Here is a 19028-nt window from a genome sequence, read left to right as displayed (position 1 = left end):
CTCTCGGGAAACGTGGCCACAGCGCTTGCTCACTTTGTTACCCGGCGAGGCGGCCGACGTAGTCGCTCGCTTGGATAGAGAGGAAGCAGAGGATTTCGACAAAGTAAAATCGAGTCTGCTAAAAAAGTACCGGCTGTCTGCGGAAGCGTTCCGTCGGAAGTTTCGGGAAAATGAGAAAGGCAGAAGTGAGTCATATACAGAGTTTGCGTATAGGCTTATGTCGAACATGCAGGAGTGGCTCAAAGAAGAGAAAGCGTTTGGTGACCACGATAAAGTTCTGCAGTGTTTCGGGCTAGAACAGTTTTATAGTCGGTTACCTGAGAACGTGCGATACTGGGTCTTGGATAGGCCAGACGTGAGTACGGTGGCTAGAGCCGCTGAGCTAGCCGAGGAGTTTGTGACGCGTCGAGCTCGCGGAGCTAAGGACGGTCAAAAGGGTGAATTTGGCTCCAAGTCTGAGAGGCCAAGGTTCACGCCCATGAGATTTAAGGGGGACACGCGTAGTGCGGATGCGAGCGAAAGCAGTCCGACCAAACGTAAAGAGACGGCGGCAGCCAAACGCAGAAAGCGGTTCGAGATGAGGCGAGCGCGCTTGTGTTATACGTGCCAGAAGCCGGGTCACTTTTCGGCGCAGTGTCCGGAAACAACACCAAAAGTTGTGTTTTTTTCAATAGGCAGCACTGACGAGAACATGAAGCTTCTTGAGCCTTACATGCGAGACCTCCTCGTAAACGGGAAAGAGTGCCGAGTGCTTCGCGATTCCGCAGCTACGATGGATGTAGTTCACCCGTCTTACGTAGAACCCCATATGTTCACGGGCGAGTGCGCGTGGATCAAGCAAGCCGTGGAAGCTCATAGCGTGTGTCTGCCGGTAGCAAAAGTGCTTATTGAAGGACCTTTCGGAGCGCTTGAGACGGAGGCGGCAGTGTCATCTATGCTGCCACCCCAGTACCCGTACCTATTTTCAAACAGGTCCGATCACCTCCTGCGCGAGAAGGGGCTTTTGTTTGGTGAAGCTAGTGTTCAGGCCTTAACCAGATCGAAGGTTCGGGAGCTCGCTGCAAAGGCGGTAGTTGCGGGGCCGACGTTATCAAACAACGAAAAAGGGTCAGAGGCGCAGCAAGCTGATATTCCGAGCACGCCCGAACTGAATAAACTTGAGTCTGTAACGTTAAAGGCGCCAGATACTGGAGAGGAAACGCCCGACGCGGGAAAGTTAGAAGAGCTATCTACTGATTTGCTCATCGCGCCTACGTCAGACGGACTTGATAGGTTGCTAAAAGTCAGCCGGACGGCTTTGATAGCCGAGCAAAAAAAGGATGGCAGCCTGGAAAACGTGCGCTGCAATGTCAAAGAAGGTATCGCCAGGAAAACTGCGCGTTTTGTGGAAAGAGGTGGAGTCCTGTACCGGAAGTATCTAGACCGCCGAGGAGTGGAGTTCGACCAGCTGGTCGTGCCTCAATGCTATCGTCAGGATCTGTTGCGCTTGTCACATGGGGGTTCGTGGTCCGGACACCTAGGAGTTAAGAAAACTAAGGACCGTCTCTTGCAAGAGTACTATTGGCCAGGGTGTTTTCGGGACGCAGACCATTTCGTGAGGACATGTGACACTTGTCAGCGGGTGGGCAAACCAGGGGACAAATCGAGGGCGCCGTTGAAATTGGTACCTATCATTACGGAGCCTTTTAGACGGCTCGTTATTGATACAGTGGGACCTCTGCCGGTAACAGCCACGGGGTACAGACACATTTTGACTGTGATCTGCCCAGCGACAAAGTTCCCTGAAGCAGTGCCGCTTAAAGAACTCAGCTCAGTTGAGATAGTCAATGCACTACTGTCCATATTTGCGCGAGTTGGTTTTCCTGCAGAAATTCAATCAGATCAGGGCACAGTGTTTACTAGCGCTTTGACGACAACTTTTCTCGAAAGGTGTGGGGTAAAGCTGCTACACAGCTCAGTGTACCACCCACAGTCGAATTCCGTTGAGAAGCTCCACTCCGTCATGAAGCGCGTGTTGAGAGCCTTGTGTTTTGAACATCAAACTGACTGGGAGCTGTGTCTGCCTGGGGTGATGTTTGCTTTAAGGACCGCGCCGCATGCGGCTACGGGGTTTTCGCCAGCTGAACTGGTGTACGGTCGCTCGCTTCGATCTCCGCTTCGCATGCTTCGAGAATCATGGGAAGGTAGGGGCGACGACCCAGTCGTGGTGGAGTACGTGCTTAAGCTCCTCGAACGCTTAAGAAGGGCACAGGAGTTGTCAGGTGAAGCAATGACAAAGGCCCAGCAGAGGGCCAAGGTTTATTATGATCGGACAGCCAGGGCCCGTCGTTTTGAGGTTGGCGATGAGGTCATGATATTGCGCACATCGCTAAACAACAAACTAGACGTGCAGTGGGAGGGCCCAGCACGAATTGTTCAGAAACTGTCGGACGTTAACTACGTGGTAAGTCTGCCAGGAAAGCGGAAAGCACAGCAAGTTTACCACTGTAATCTGCTCAAACCTTATAGACAAAGGGAAGCAGTGGTGTGCATGATGGTAAACGTTCCTGAAGAGCTTCCGGTCGAGCTTCCGGGACTAGGCTCAGTGACGAACAGGGAAGACACCGGTCAAGTCATTAGTGACCTTATCAGTAAAGCACCGCTGTCGCCTGAGCAGAAAACCGAACTACACCAGCTATTACAAGAGTTTCAAGGTCTGTTCTCTGAGAGGCCTGGTAGGACTTCTGTACTTACTCATGATATAGAACTTACCTCCACAGAGCCAGTACGATCCAAGGCGTATCGGGTGTCACCCCGCCAGAGCGATATTATGGAGGCTGAGGTAAAGAAAATGCTACAGCTCAGTGTTATTGAGGCAGGTGAGAGTGATTATACCTCCCCTTTGATTTTAGTTGAGGTACCGGGCAAGGAACCTCGTCCTTGCGTCGACTACCGCAGGCTTAATTCCATCACTAAGGATCAAATTTATCCGATCCCTAACATCGAGGAGCGCCTTGAGAAAGTTAGTAGCGCTCAGTTTATTTCCACCCTAGATCTTGTCAGGGGTTATTGGCAGGTTCCACTTACAGAAGAGGCTAGTAGGTATGCGGCGTTCATTTCACCAATGGGAACATTCCGTCCTAAAGTGTTGAGTTTTGGTTTGAAGAACGCGCCATACTGTTTTTCAAGTCTCATGGATAAAGTGTTGCGGGGACAGCTAGAATTCGCTTTACCGTATCTAGACGACGTAGCGATATTCTCCGCATCCTGGTCTGAGCATATGACACACTTGCGGGCAGTGCTAACCCGCCTGCGCGAAGCAGGCTTGACAGTAAAGGCTCCTAAGTGCCAGTTAGCACAGGCCGAGGTTGTCTACCTCGGTCACGTGATTGGTCAGGGTCGTCGCCGCCCCTCTGAAATAAAAGTGGCCGCTGTGCGAGACTTTCCGCAACCGCGCACAAAGACCGATATTCGGTCGTTCTTAGGTGTCGCCGGCTACTATCAGAGGTACATCCCTAGGTACTCTGATATCGCGGCTCCCCTGACGGATGCTCTAAGAAAGACAGAGCCTCAAACAGTCGTCTGGGACGAGACAAAGGAAAGAGCTTTTAGCGCCCTAAAGAGTGCCCTAACAAGCCAGCCTGTGCTACGATCGCCAGACTATACAAAAGGGTTCATTGTTCAGTGCGATGCTAGTGAGCGAGGCATGGGCGTTGTACTGTGCCAACGGGAAAATGGAGAAGTAGAACACCCCGTCCTGTATGCTAGTCGTAAGCTGACCAGTCGTGAGCAGGCGTATAGCGCCACCGAGAAAGAGTGTGCATGTCTCGTGTGGGCCGTTCAGAAATTGTCATGCTATCTAGCCGGCTCGAGGTTTATCATTGAGACAGATCACTGCCCTCTCCAATGGCTGCAGACCATCTCTCCCAAAAATGGTCGCCTCCTGCGCTGGAGCCTCGCTTTACAACAATATTCCTTTGAGGTGCGTTACAAAAAGGGGAGTCTCAACGGTAACGCCGATGGCTTAAGTCGAAGCCCCTAACGTAGGAATCAGCCTCAAAATTGTTTGTTACTGATGTTTTTCTTCCTGAGGCAGGATTTTTTTTAACATATTGCTTTTGTTTAGTGTTTCAAAGTGATGATATGCTTTCTAGTGCAATTTTTCAATTTGTGGACGCGTTCTGAGTGATGCTAGACTACTGTAAGGAACTAGGCAGTGGTATAACAAGGGGAAAGAGCCTGGCAGGGCTTAGTGAGGGTTGTGCCGTGCTTGCTGACTGAGCGGTTGAGTTTTCAGCGTAGTTCTAACGCTTGCCGGGAACGAGAACAAAAATGTGAACTCTCCCGAAGTCACTTTGCAGTGTCCCGTGCGAACCTGAACGAGAGAACGAGGCCTTCTCTGTACGCTGCGCTCAAGAAACGTCAAGGGACGCCCGACTTCGGTTATGAGCATCATCGAGCGACATCCCTCCGGACAGCGGATGCAGTCCCCTGTCCATCGGGATCTCCTTTCCCCGGCGGGGCGGTCTGTTGCGTTTCGCCTGCGACACGTGGTTTTGCCGGCGCGACGGCGGCGGGGCGGCGGACATTTTGGCCCGATCGTCGTCACCGCAACACTCATCGCCAGGTGTTTCCAGGCGCGTCTGCGGCGATGCGACCGCCTAGGGATTTCGTTCCAGTCATTGTGCCCGAAACAGGCGATGCCAAAGCAGGGATCTCATTCCAGTTATTGGGCCCGAAACAGGCGATGCCAAAGCAGGGATCTCGTTCCAGTCATTGTGCCCGAAACAGGCGAAGCCAAAGCAGGGACCATCTTCTCGTTACAGTCATTGTGTCCGACCGGCAGCGCCACGACAGTGTGCTGCGCAGCGCCACGACAGTGTGCTGCGCAGCGCCACGACCAGTTGCTACGAGATCTTGCGCAGCGCCACGACATGGTGCTACGGCATCGCTACGACAGTGTGCGTCACCATTAGCCCATTGTACATTCACGTGCTCGTCTTTTGAGGGGTTCCTTCTTGCCCTCAACTGCGAGAGTATAAAAACAGCTGCCCCCGGACGCCAGAGGAGGGCTCCGATTTCTTCCGTTGAGTGAAGTGCTCTCCCGTCTCTCTACTTCGGTAAAACCTGACCGCCAACTCTTTGCGATGTTAAAATAAACAAGTTGTTTCGTTGTTACCTGTCGACTCATGCTTTGCCGGGACCTTCGGATGCTTGCAGTTGTACCCCAGGCCGCCAGGCCAACGCTACCCTTGGGGCTTGCGACCCAGGTACAACCACGGGCGTCAGCGCCGAGTTCCCATCCGATCGCTCCAGTGTCGCGATCCGAAACAAGCGGTGACCACGGTGAGCTGGGAATTCGGATGGATGGCTGGAGGCGTAAAGTACTATTGCTGTGATGAAACAGCTTTAGCGTAGACGTACGTGAGCAGCCTGATCGGTCAGAACGGTCCAGGAACTTGGTGTCGCAGAGCATAACAAGCAAAACAGAGAGCTAATAGTGCTTTAACCAAGTGTAAAATGTTTTAATCATTTAGAGAAACAACGTGTTCATGATTACGCTTCTGCGAAAAATTTACGCCAGCACCAACTACAGGCCGTCTAGAGGGCCCGCGACGTCGCAGAGAGTCACCGCCTCCCAGTCCCGTCGTGGGCGGAGCCGCCAACTTGATTGGGAAGCCTTAGGCTCGCCCCAGTCAAGTTTCTAAGGACACTTCAATAAAGTTGTTGTTAATTGACAGCAGCAGAGTAGATTACACTTCTCTAATGCTAGAATAATTTGTTGTTTGGCTGAGCTCTACACCACCAGGTGGCTGCACCATGCGGACAGTTCACGCTTCCGCCATGAAACCCCCAAGGCCAGTCCGCTTGCGCTTGCATTTCCGCCAAAACCGGACACGCGAAAGACTATTGTGGTAGTAATCCTCCGGCGTAAAGTCATGGCTACAAACTAGCAAATCATGGCGCCAATCGGATACTGACAGTCCGATAAGCTGCAGTCTTGCTGAGGGACACGATGTTGCCACTCGATATATTGTCAGTCGCTGCGTTAGCAGCCCACAACGTACCAAGGACGAACCATGATAGTCGCGAAAAGAAGGATCGATAGCACCACTGACCGCGGAGCTCTCGTCGACACGGAGTGCGTGCGTTGTGAGCAGACGACACTTGCTGCATGCTTGAGGAAGTCTCGACTGTAGTGATAAATTTTCTTTATGCATTCCCTTTCTGTTACATTCTTTATTTATCGCAACAAATTAGCTAACATTTCGACTACTAGAAACAACGTTTCTTCGCCATAAAGTTGGAAAATCTATCTGTGACGCGCCCTGGGCAGCCAATTTGATAGCTCGTACTACTGGCGTCACATGGTCACCTCGCGTCACCTGGGTAAGGGACGGCTGGAAACTCTGGTGCAGCGGCGTGCTGCGGTCGGCAGCGATGTACATATTTAAAAGCTTATAATAAATTACACGCTGCGCGTGAAGCACCTGTACCTGCGTCAATTAATTATCAGAACGACCTACCCTAACGACGCAGTGCGTTTGTAGAAATCGTTTGAGGGTCCCTTTAATAAACTTCAATCATGGTTTGAATTACTTTTCATTTGGTTTTTGTAAGTCGTCGGATTCCTGCCGTAAACCAGCTTGAACGGCGTGGCCTGTGTTGTTTCTTGCACCGCCGTGTTGTAAGCAAAGGTTACGTAGGGCAGGACCGCGTCCCACGTCTTGTGCTCGACGTCGACGTACATAGCTAGCATGTCGGCGAAGGTTTTGTTTGGGCGCTCCGTGAAACCTTTCGTCTGCGGGTGGTAGGCAGTTGTCCTCCTGTGGCTTGTCTGGCTGTATTGCAGAATGGCTTGGGTGAGCTCTGCTGTAAAAGCCGTTCCTCTGTCGGTGATGAGGACTTCTGGGGCACCATGTCGCAGCAGCCGGATGTTCTCGACGAAAAATTTCACCACTTCGGCTGCGCTGCCTTTCGGTAGAGCTTTTGTTTCAGCGAAGTGAGTGAGATAGTCCGTCGCCACGACGATCCATTTATTTCCGGATGTTGACGTCGGGAACGGTACCAATAAATCTATCCCGATCTGCTGCAATGGTCGCTAAGGGGGTTCGATCGGGTGTAGTAATCCTGCAGGGCTTGTCGGTGGTGTCTTGCGTCGCTGACAGTCTCTGTATGTCTTGACGTAACGGGCGACGTTGACGGTCGGACGCGGCTGGTAATACCTTTCCTGTATCCTCGACAGCGTCCGGGAGAATCCGAGCTGCCCAGCGGTTGGATCGTCATGTAGGGCGTGGGGTACTTCTGTACGCAGCGCTGACGGAACAATAAGAAGGTAGCTGGCGCGGACTGGCGAGAAGTTATTTTTCACGAACAGGTTGTTTTGTAGCGTGAACGAAGACAATCCGCGCTTAAATGCCCTAGGGACGACATCGGTGGGCCCTTCCAAATACTCGACAAGGCCTTTTAGCTCCGGGTCTGCTCGTTGCTGTTTAGTGAAGTCTTCCGCGCTTATTATGCCGAGGATAGCGTCGTCGTCCTCGTCGTCTTGCGGCGGGGGATCGATGGGGGCGCGTGAAAGGCAGTCGGCGGCAGAGTCTGGCAGATTGTTTTCGCCCGGACCTGTAGATTACCGTGACGTCATATTCTTGCAATCTGAGGCTCCACCGCGCCAGCCGTCCTGAAGGCTCCTTTAATTTATGGACGAAAAATATGGACGAAAAGCACTTCCACCAGATGTCACGTGGTAGTGATGTTAAAGAACACAGTAGCAATACTGTGAAAGACAAAACTAGCCTTTATTGGGCGAACCTGTGCCCACAAAGACAGGCTACACTTAAAGCACAACGATAGCGGCGAACACAGTCGGCGATCGGCGAAAATCTGATCAACGGGTCAAGCGCGTCGGCTTTTATACATCAATCGTCGAATGTTCCAGACTAATCGCTGGGACCCGCGTGTCTTCCACAAAGTTCTACATTATTCGCGTCGCACACACATGCAAGCAGTTTACGCAAGGTTCGGTCACAGAGAGCGGATGGAACCATTGATAACATTCCAGAAACTTTCGATACATGCAAGCGTCCCTGCGCTGTGCGATAACATTTGTTAGGCGGCGAAACATGTCACTCGGTAAAGACAAACAAGTACATGCGTCACTATGCTCTACTGAAGAACAATAACGCCGGATTGAGCTTATCACAAGTGATAAATAATGACTCTGCATCATCAGCTACCTTTGGTATAAGTAAAAAATGCTTATTTATTGGCATTTTTATACATACCAATGACATGTCCGAATGATGGCTACCATCGTCACACATAACAAAAGTGATCTGTGGTCACTAGAAACTTCCGCCTAACACCTCCAATTGATCATAAGTGAATTGCTGTTTAAAAGAATTTTCATTTGACATCCATGACGCTGTTGCATGAAAGTACAATGACACCGAACCGAGCACATCACAAGTGATACATGATGACTCGACCTTAGTTCACGATAAAAGAAAATCCGTATTTTATGGTGGTTTGATTGGTACTAATGAAGGCGTGCACCGATTAAACATATCACTGTGATGCTGAAAATTTGGATTCATGATCACTAGTGACTCAATCCCAGCGTCTCCGGAGCGTCATAACTGTATTGTCGTTGGAAACATTTTCATTTGATATCTATGACTCTGTGCTACATGAAAGTAGGGTAGCACCAAACCGAGCTTCACTAGCGGTAATTAACACCCAAATATGTTAATTTTATGACAGTTCGATGAATACCGATGACAACATGCACAAATAAAAGCTGACACTCTATTAGTAAACAAGTAATTAATAATCACAAGTGACTTGAGCACACCAATTCCTAATAGGCTTGGTGAAGTCACTCGTTTTATGTAATTTGAGTTGATATCTATGGCGTTTTGTTGTTTCAAGCTGCGAGAACACTGAACTGACCATAGTAAGTAACTTTAGATCACTAGTGATTTGGCCCTATGAATTAGGCGTACCATGAACTTATTATTACTTATTTCACAATCATTTAAGTGGCGTTGACGACGACACATTCGATTGAAGGCTACCAATAGCAACCGCAATAAAAGTGGCTCGTGTTCACTGCTGATCAAAGCCAACGAGTGCCTAGTGATCATCTTTGGCTCCCTTTTTGGTGTTTCAGATGATACGCGCTTGTCGCGCGCATGTCTGACAGAAATTGTGGTCTTCTGAGTCGCTCTGAAAGCAGAAAAATAAGAAAAGCGTTCAAAGGTTATCAGTAGGAACGTGAGAGGAACGCTATTAGTCCCCCACCTTGCCTATATGTTTTGAATAAAAATATGAACCCGTAATAGTTTAGAAAGATTTGCGCCGCCGTGATATTAGATTGCTATCGAGGATGCTCTGTTTCGATTAAATTGGCTGGCGTTTTGATTATCTTGGTTATTGTTTGGATTAGGTACATTGTTTTTTGGATTAAATTTAAACAGGCTATGCCCCCTCAGCGCTGGTTGTCGTGTTCGGTTAGCTTAACTTTCTCGCATCATGATGTCGCCTCAATTCAGGTCTCATTTTGGCCATTGACACTGACATCGAGTACGAAAATTCAATGGTGTTAGCGTTTTTATATATCGTATTCAGGTTGTTGAGGGCCAAAACGTTAGCCACTCGACGCGCAAGTTCATATTGAGGGGTATATGTCACTCTTTCAGGCACAGGTTTCAATCGCGAGCCTTCACTGAGGGACCTTAACTATCTCCGCTTCCTCAGAAGTATCCAACCGAATCCCTGTAGGTACCATCCATGAACTCTCCGCTATGCAGCCAGTCAAGGGTGACGCGTGCATGACAAATAAACGACGCGCTCAAGTTGACATAAACTATCTGAGAAGATACCAAGGAAGCTCCCCAAGTTTCAAGAAGACCTTCAGTTGCTAAGAATACGAGAGTATGCGATTGTGAGCCTAAAACTGCACCTTTTCCAGGGAAAATTATTCGTAGCTGCTAGGATTAGAAACCTCAAAGGAGAAGTTACAGTATGGCAACACTGCACCCTGGCTTTCCCATTAAATGCAAAATAATTGGGTTGTAATAATGGGCATGTCAAGGTTACAACTGCAGTAATTATCTCGGAGACTCACAAGCCGCTGGGGTAAGCTTAAGATGTAACCAGGCGTAAAAAGAGACACAAAAATAATGTGAAACTACTGCAAGCAGCGCACCACCGCTACTGTTCTGGATGATTATCGACCAAGGCCGCACCTGGCGACCCTCAGATTTCCGCTCCTCATCACTTCCTCGCAAAGAGAGGCAGGCTTGTAGGAGTGATTGATTGCCTAGCAAGACTTCTTAAGCAAGAAGCCGAGTGGCTAGCCCATTGGGCAGCATCGATCGGCTGCGAACTTCAAGAGGGATAGCGAGGAAGGCGCATTGTTCCCACTCCCTCCTTAACGGGTACATTAACGGCTCCTTCCCACTGGCACCTGAGCCCTCAATGCGAAGTGAGTGCAAATACAACGGGCAGGACTGCGCTTTGTTCGGAAAACGCCGCCTGTCGCGTGTACCATCGACCGAGCAACTGCTAAATAAACACAAATGGTGTGGATAATCTCAGCACAATCGGAAAAATAAAAAAGAAAAAGATACATGCGCAACGCCAACTGCACCAGATGGTTGAAATGAGTGCCTTTTAGCTGCTTTTAGACGCTGCAAGGAAACAGCACAGAAAATCTGACAAAGCTCAAGAAAGGCACAAAAAGACGGACGTAGCACGGTATTTGTTGTGCCTCTCTTCGTCTTCCTCAGATTTCTACGCTGTTTGCTTGCAACGACAAACTCAACTGGAAGAACGCTTGCTTTATAGACGCGGTCGCACAATCGGCGCCAAAACTTTCACATCTTGTCCAAATGCTGCAATTTGGACACGTCTGGAGAAGCCCTATATACACATTTTCTTGCTGTATTTGGGGGTCTGTCAAGCAAAAGCAAAAAATATGACATTGAAAAACCAGCGAGAAGCTTGTTGTCAGTGGCTGAATAAAGACGTTATATGCACTATTGCAGAGCAAGACTAGGTTTTGGGGCGTTCTTGTCAGCTCCTAAATAACAATCTTCAAGGCATTCAATTATGGGACGTGCCAAAACCCCGATCTTATTATGAGGCACGCCGTAGTGTGAGACTCCGGAAGTTTGGACCATCTGGGTTCCCTTAACAGGCGCCTAAATCTCTAAGCACACGGCTGTTTTTGGCATTTCTCCCCCATTTCAAATGCGGACCCGTGGCTGGGATCGATCCCGAGCCTTCGTGCTTAACAGCCCAACACCATAGCCACTAAGCAAGCACGGCGGGTAATAACAATCTTCTTAACGTATATAAGGCAGCCCAAAATACAGCCCAAAATCGCAAAATCGCAGTCGGCCTGGAGAGCGTGTTGCTAGCCTGCTGCTCCTCAGTGGAGAAAGGGGAAGTGAGAACATAGGGAAAGGTAGGTCACAGGTTCGGAACACTGTCCGTTGCACTTCGCTCCACGAAGAGGCAGGACGTGTATCCAGCGAGCTCCTGAGCAACAATTTGTAATGTTACGAACATGGTTTGGATGATAGCTAGATCCGGGACTTCAGAAAGTTGCCATGTAATGCTGACGAATTTCACTCGCATTTAGCACTAAATCGCCACTGAATTTCTTTGCCGGTACGGTCCTTCTCAGACATCCTTATTCGAAGCTGCGTTAATTTGGGAAAAGGCTAATTATTTCGTTGCTGTACATTGGCAGTCGCTAAAATATGCGCACACGCGCTACGAGATTATCGTCCTCACTATAACTTTCTTTTAGCAGTCGCTCTTGAACACTCCTGTTGGAAAAAGCCTTTAAATACGTGAAGATATCATGACCTGTGCTAAAGATAACAAAAACAAAAACACGTAGTCTAAATGTTATTCAATATTTGTTCATTAATTTCACTCCAGGTTCGTTTCCTCTCATTGTAATAAAAAGCGACATCATAATATATCTTAATAACTATCAGCGCATTTGCAAGAACTAAACCCGTGTAAAAGTCCGAAGCTCAGTAAAAAAAAATGACAGCGCGTTCATGTCAACACATTTCTTGTTTATTGCAATAAATCTATATATGGGTCTTCACCAAAAGCTTCTGTCTGACCCGACGTGTAAATGTACTTTGCTGTCTATACAACGTGCACGAAGTAATGGCCATTCCGAGGCCCTTGCAACATAGTTTTGAGTTGTTGAAGTTAAAATAAAATGATTTATAGCGATGGTTGGCTTAGAAAAGGGGATGTCAACACCTTGCGATCCTAAACGAAATAAAGAAATGTGGCGGCTTTTTCAGAACGAGCGGCAGTTTGACGCGATAAGGCACTCGCACAAAATCCGCACTTAAAATTGTGCAGCCGTGCGTGCTTTCCATCTACCGCTTTACTTCCACTATTTTAGAGCGCAGCTCTTTGGCGTCCGTTCCTGGGTTTCGCGTCGTCGTCGGCGTTGTCGTCGGCCTCGTAACCAGCTCCGCCCCCCTTTCATCCCCCCAGCGCTAGCAGCGACCGACTGATACCGCTGGATGCCGCTGACGCCGGCCGCTAGAGAGTCAAGATAACGTGACTGCATAGAACACCGTCGCCGCCATGCAGAAAGAGGAGGAAAGGGTCCCCCCCCCCCCTGTTCTTGTGTGGCGGATAGGGTGCTCTTCAGTTGCCGACGCGCCGGTTATTTCACGTAGGCCCCGGCACGTCGACGAATACGTGACCACCTTCCCACGGCTAGACCTGGTACTTAGCGCTGCGGAAGCGAGGGTATCATATTGTTTGTGTCGGCATCGGCGGCGTTGTCCCTGAAACCAACTCCGCAGCTGGGGTTGACTCACTATCGGCGTCAGCGGCATCAGTCAGTCGCTGCTATCTCTTCCCTCCTCCCTTTATCGTGTTGTCCGCTTGCTGCGCGCGCTTCTGCCCCCATCGTTTGCCGCTGGGTGTACACGCCGCCCCCCTCCCCCCTCTTCCTGCGAGTCTCCGGTTGTCAAAGCGCCGGCTCGAACTTAATTCCTTTCTTCGCTCCTCCTCCAATACAACCCCTGTGCGGTGGCAATCAGAGAGCCAGATCGGTGGCGGCGGATCTGTATATGTGCACCGCCCGAGCCGAAATTGCCGCTGCCGTTCGCCACTGCGAAATTATCTGCCAGTTCTTTCTGAGCCATGAGCGAGACGACCGATGGAAGTCCTCCGTCTGCTGCTGCTGCTGCTGCTGCTAAACGAGCTGCCAGAGCAGAGGCCCAGCGCCGTCGCCGTCAGAATCCAGAGGTGCGTGCCGCCGAAGCAGAAGCTTACCTAGTGGAGTCTTTGTTAAAGGAATACGTGTGAAAATAAAAAAAAAATTCTGTGATAGCGCATACATGTGTTGCTCGATTTCTTTGCCTCAATCTATCGAAAAGGTGAAACAGCTTATTTGCTGCGCTCAAATTTCGCATTAGGAAGTAACGTAATCGTCGGTAATTTTTTTTGTTTATGTTCCCGACATGCAAGTCATTTCAGCGCAGTCAAGTTCCCTGAGTTCGGCGCTTTCGTAGGGCCGAGCGTGAAGTTCACAGGTTGCGCCTCGGTCGAGCATAAAGTGGGACACGAAATACTGCTTCCTGCAACGTTTTCCCGATCCTTGGCGATAGGAAAGCAGCATGCGCACGACACGCACATAGATGGCCTTGGCGCCCGTGGAGACTTGCCAGACCATTTGCCATTCAAAGAGAACGTGCCGATTCGGGGCTTCAAGCCAGTGGAATTGTGCGCGCCCGCTTCTATTCCTGCCACAGGCATCCACAACGTTTCCTGTGTGTTTGGTTTTTCCACTTTCTCTTGGTTTTGCACATTCCGCTTGCTTTATTTTTGTTTTGTTCTTGTTTTCTCGTGTCTGTAGCATGGCTTTGAAATTTATCGCTAACGCTCCATCAAAAGTTCGAGCAACTGGTTGCCTTCTCAGTCAGCGAATGCATATTAAAAAAAAAAAAACGTTTGACAAAGTGAAAAATAAAATACCTGTTTTTCTAGTAAATTGAACAATAATGACATTAATATTTTTAGTTGCATTTACACGTGGCAGCTTGTAGTGAACACTTGTAAAGACAGTGCCTTCCACCGTGACCTGTACAATTCAACGCAGCGATAAAGCGAGACCATAAGCTTGAATGACACACAGTAATAGCATACGTACACGTGTAAACATATATGTATCGGCCACAAGATGCCGGTAGCCAATCAGTGGAAGGAAACTGAAAAAGAAATGCGTTTAATATGTATCGCAGAGTAGCAACAGTGTTCCTCAAGAATAGTGAACGATGACGCAGCCTACTGTAGCAGGCTGCACGAATAGAAAGGGTTAATCTAGCGGCTGATTTATTCCTGCAGAAATCTTTACCCGCAAGTCAGGGGAACCGTTATTTTTTAAAATTGACATGTGCTACCGCAGCAATAAATTGTTAAATTCATAGCTCACAGTACATGCGTCGCTAAGCCTTTCATCTTGCTTTAACTAGAAGTATTCACTGACTCATCCCAGGCACATTCCACTAAGTGTGTTTCTCTCTGGTCCATTTTCGTGAAACGAGTACTTAAAAGTGTTTGTTTGCAGCGTCAAAATATTGACGCCGAGCACAGAACACAGAGTCTTTAACCAGTCGGTCAGGATTGATGGTATAGGTTCCTCTTATCCCAGCAACAACTATACTCTATCCCACAAGTAACTTTCAGCACTACCAAAGGTACGAGATGTACACAACCAAAATCCTTGCGTCGAAAAATATAGTACCTGGCGTAACTATCAGATTATAGGCAAGATTAAACAGTTCATTTCTTCGTGGAACATTAGAGGTTACAGTGACAGGTGACATCTTAGGCTATATGCGAATGCACACAGCAATGGCTGATACATCGAATAACTGGCGGTTACCACCGGTCTCCGTAAAAGCCACAGTAACCGCGGCAACATGGCTGCGCTCACACAGCCCAGACCGCTCGCAACAGTGCGAATAGGCAATTTTTGCCGGCTCTCTGTCGTGACAGCGAGACATAAATGGTAGCATTTGTCATCGCTTGCTCTCGTCTCACGCTGAGGGCGTAGCATTAGGTATATATTGTCATTCTTACTGTGATTAGCTGCTTGTCTTGACGCAGCAGGACTACAGTGGCAGCGGCAAGCCGTAAAATCGGTTTGATTTTCAGTGAGCAGAAGGCGCTAGAACAATGACACTTTCAATTATACCTTTCCTTTTCTACAGAGGCTGTGGCTGCGTGTGTCGTTGCTGAATGCGGCCGCGAGAGCTCTATATTGTAGCTAGTCTACGGTGGAATAGAAGACTAGGCGAGCCGATATAGATGACGGTTTCGTATGGACAGTGTTCGTTGCTCGCCTAGTTTGCACTGAACCGAGAGACAGCACGAAGGAGAATTCGTTCGCCGCTGCGGCCGCTCTTTATTACGTCAGCGTTATGATATGGCGTGCCCCCGGTCACTGAGTGAGATGTGTTCATGTTCGCCTGTGCGAACGTGACACTATTTTTGTGAATTTATTAAGCAAGTGAATGTTTACAGTGGTTCATACTGCTGGTAAAACTACTCACCTTATATTGTACAAGTGAAATATTTTGTTTTCACAATCAATATTTCGCCTTTCAGGCTATACAATAACATTTCACTCCATCATCATTTCATGGGCACTTCACGCACTTTCCGGGGCTACCTATGTATGTTTGCATCTAATCGTTTTCCTGCCTATCTGGACCACTGCGCACTCCGCGGCCGAATGGATATCGTATCAGGCTGCTCTGCTGGATGAACAGGGTTCCGAACCAACCATCAGATTAAGTTGGGTCACTGAGCATGTGGCGATGTCTACACACTTGCCGCTCTTACACAAACTTCTTTCACGCCGACATGGGTCACCGAGCATGCGGGACTATGTAGGTACCTCTGTTCGAAGAATCTCCTTGACGCCGACTTGGAGAACTTGGTTTGTACCACTCGGTCTGTGCTGGTCTTCGATTAAGCTCTTGGATGGGAACATGGGTTACGGGATATGTGCCAGTAGGTGTGTTTGGCTCTTCAATGAATGTCTTAGGTGCCAACTTGGGCAACTTGCGGACTTCCCTGCAGTGCCACCAGATGGCGCAGCAAGTCCATAAAGAAAGAAAGCCCCAGAGCGGAGCCCGGTTGACGCATGGCTCGTTTCTCAGCGTTCGCGCGCAAGTGCGTGCCATGTATTTCGGAGGCCATGCGCAGGCTTCGCGACGGCGGCGTTAGATGGCGCCAAAGGTTCCCTGGGAAGCGCGACGGAGGAGCCCTGCTGCAATGCGCGCCTCACATATATCTCGTTTCAACGAATGCAATCCGTTGTGTAGCTGTATTGATTGAATCCTCACGCCTCGCCGTCGTCAGTCATCGGGAGAAGCGTTCTGCTGTAATATTGCTTTAAAATAATTTTAATAATTTTAACAAGTAATCCTAAAATTGCTGCAAAAATAATTTGAAAAGATAGGGGCTGCGCGTTAGAGAACAAAACGTTTACCTTGAAATATAGTTTTATCCATTCTATCCGTATATTTTAAAATTCTTACAAAAGTTGAAAGAATTGAGAGCACATATCCGCAGCTCAGCTATCGAACTGCCATGTGGGCGTTACGTCCACGTAATCATGTTCTGTCACTTTTAGAAATTCACAAAAATGAATGTGATTTGAGCTCATGTGGCCCCATGACACTAGCATGAAACAGCAGTTTCGAGAACATAGGACAGGTTCAGAACAGCCTACTTTGTGTTTAAATTCCAGACATCAGCAACTGCCATCACTGATGACTCTGTAAGGCTCTCCTGCTCCAGTAACACATAGGAGAAGCGGCTGCAGAGTACAATGGAGAGGGTGGTAGTCGTAAAGAGTGTTCAATTCCTTTTTTACATATGAAGATTATTGGGTTCATCCTTTATACTTACACGCATGGCGTGCATTGATTTACAAAACATTCATTAGGAAGCTTAAATAGAAGATGCGTCTATGCCACCCCCAGGCGACCTTGCGTTTCCCGTTTACGGCCATTCTTCGCGTACAAACCTCGCGGGGGAGGAGGCGGTGCAGGCGCCCACCGCTTAGCGCCTGTGTGGTGGCTGAGAACTGCCGGACCTTCGCACATATAGTACGAGTTCATTATCTTCACTGCCGCCATTATAGGCCAGCAGTAACCCATCGCTGAACTGCACTGTGCAAGGAATCCAGGCGACGCTATCCGCGACCACCGACAGCTTCAGCGCCGATTCCGGGTTTCCTCGATAGTTTTTTGTTACGCTAACTCGATATCACTCGGTGCCATGGCGTGCTCGGACATCCCCCCCCCCTCCTGGCTCTTCATCATCTACGGTCCACCACCGCGCATGCTCACGCGGACGCGAGCACTGCGCCCAAACACTTATGTCCCGCGTTCAAGTTTCCATAACGGCCTCCATTATAACGGCACGAAAAGCGGCCGGGCGAGCGGGACACCTTCTTCATCAACTGCTCTCGAGGCTGAGCGGAGTCACAGCAGAAAAGGCACCATGTTTTCACGACGAAAGGACACACAAGCTTTCAAACTGCACCGACGAAGAGAGTTTTACTCTCGAAACTGTAAACATAAAACGACGTTCGTGTGTGTGCGTGTGCGTGTGTGTGTGCGAGTGTGCGTGTGCGCGTGTGAGCGTGTGCGCGTGTGTGTGTGTGCGAGCGTGCGTGTGTGTGTGTGCGTGCGTGTGTGTGGGGGGGGGGCGCGCGTTAGGACGTGGTTACTTTAAATCCCTCCGTTAGTTTCTTTGACACAATAGGCGTAGGGCGTAAGACTATTCCAATCTGTTTTTATGTCAATCGCTTTAAGTTACATTTACGTAACCATCGACGCAAGCATCGGTCGGTGACGCAGTGTTGTCCAAACGCGCTTCTCCTTTATAGGAGGTCACTTTCTTTTTGCTTTCCAAGTGAATAGCATTGCCTACATTGAGTAGTTTTTCTGATCTAATTGGCTGACACGAGGCGAGGTCCACGCTCAAATGGAGAGGGCTTCAATGGGGCCGAGCCAGCACAGGGAATATAAATAATCGGATGAGAAAGGTGGCGCCATCGTCTGCCATTGGTCCGCTTCCCCTTACTTAGCTCGTTGTGGCCGGTCGAAAATTGCAGCGGCATGCAACAGAAGGTTAAAAATACCGCTAAAACGGATCCTCATCAAAGAAGAGTTGGCAGAGCCATGTCGTATATCTGCCGAAAGGGTTCGATAACGTTATATTGCCACGCAATAAGCTTTAATATACGCAAATAAAGCTACGCTCCTCGGCAGTTCCGAGGTGCCAGTGCCAGAGCCATCGGCGGGTGGCCATCTCCTATTCCTTTCAAAATGGGGCAGTGCCCGGCTATTCAGAAAAATTTAAATTAGTTTTGCCCGGCATATTTGTGCGTGTTTAAAGCGTAGACGTCACTTTACAGGTAACCTTTCGCGCTTTAATGATGTCGCGTGGCAGACAGGAGAAGTGGGCGCAGCACGAAAAAGCTCGGCCAATAGCGTGGGGCTAACGGCGAAAAACGCGTCGATTCATAAATAATAATTTTTATTTCCTTTGGTCTACTCATGCAAATCAGTTTGCATATATCATATTATATGAGGTGCTTTTGCTGATTTGTTGATGTCCGCTGATAGACGAGTGCAGTGGGTGTCGCCCGAAAATTTGTGGACGAGTCTTGGAGGGCTGATTCCAGAATTAGAATAAAAAAGTTTGGATTAGCTTTACATCATAGCTCCCCATGTATATTTATTTATTAAGCTAATGTTTACTGCAATATATACTACCCATAGATCTAGCACAATTAACTCGTGTATTACATTAATACCTTAGGGTCACTGTCATAGCTTTGTTGATTACAAAAAATGGCGATTTATCCCAATAAAGCCTTGTCTCATTCACAGCATTGGTGTACATGAGCGAGGCATGAAACAATAGCTGAAGTTCACGAAGGGACAGACTCAACATGAATACGTCACGAC

The sequence above is a fragment of the Dermacentor variabilis genome, chromosome 10, assembly GCF_050947875.1.
Source record: "Dermacentor variabilis isolate Ectoservices chromosome 10, ASM5094787v1, whole genome shotgun sequence".
Lineage (NCBI taxonomy): Eukaryota > Metazoa > Arthropoda > Arachnida > Ixodida > Ixodidae > Dermacentor > Dermacentor variabilis.
Note: the sequence above shows the minus strand (reverse complement) of the source record.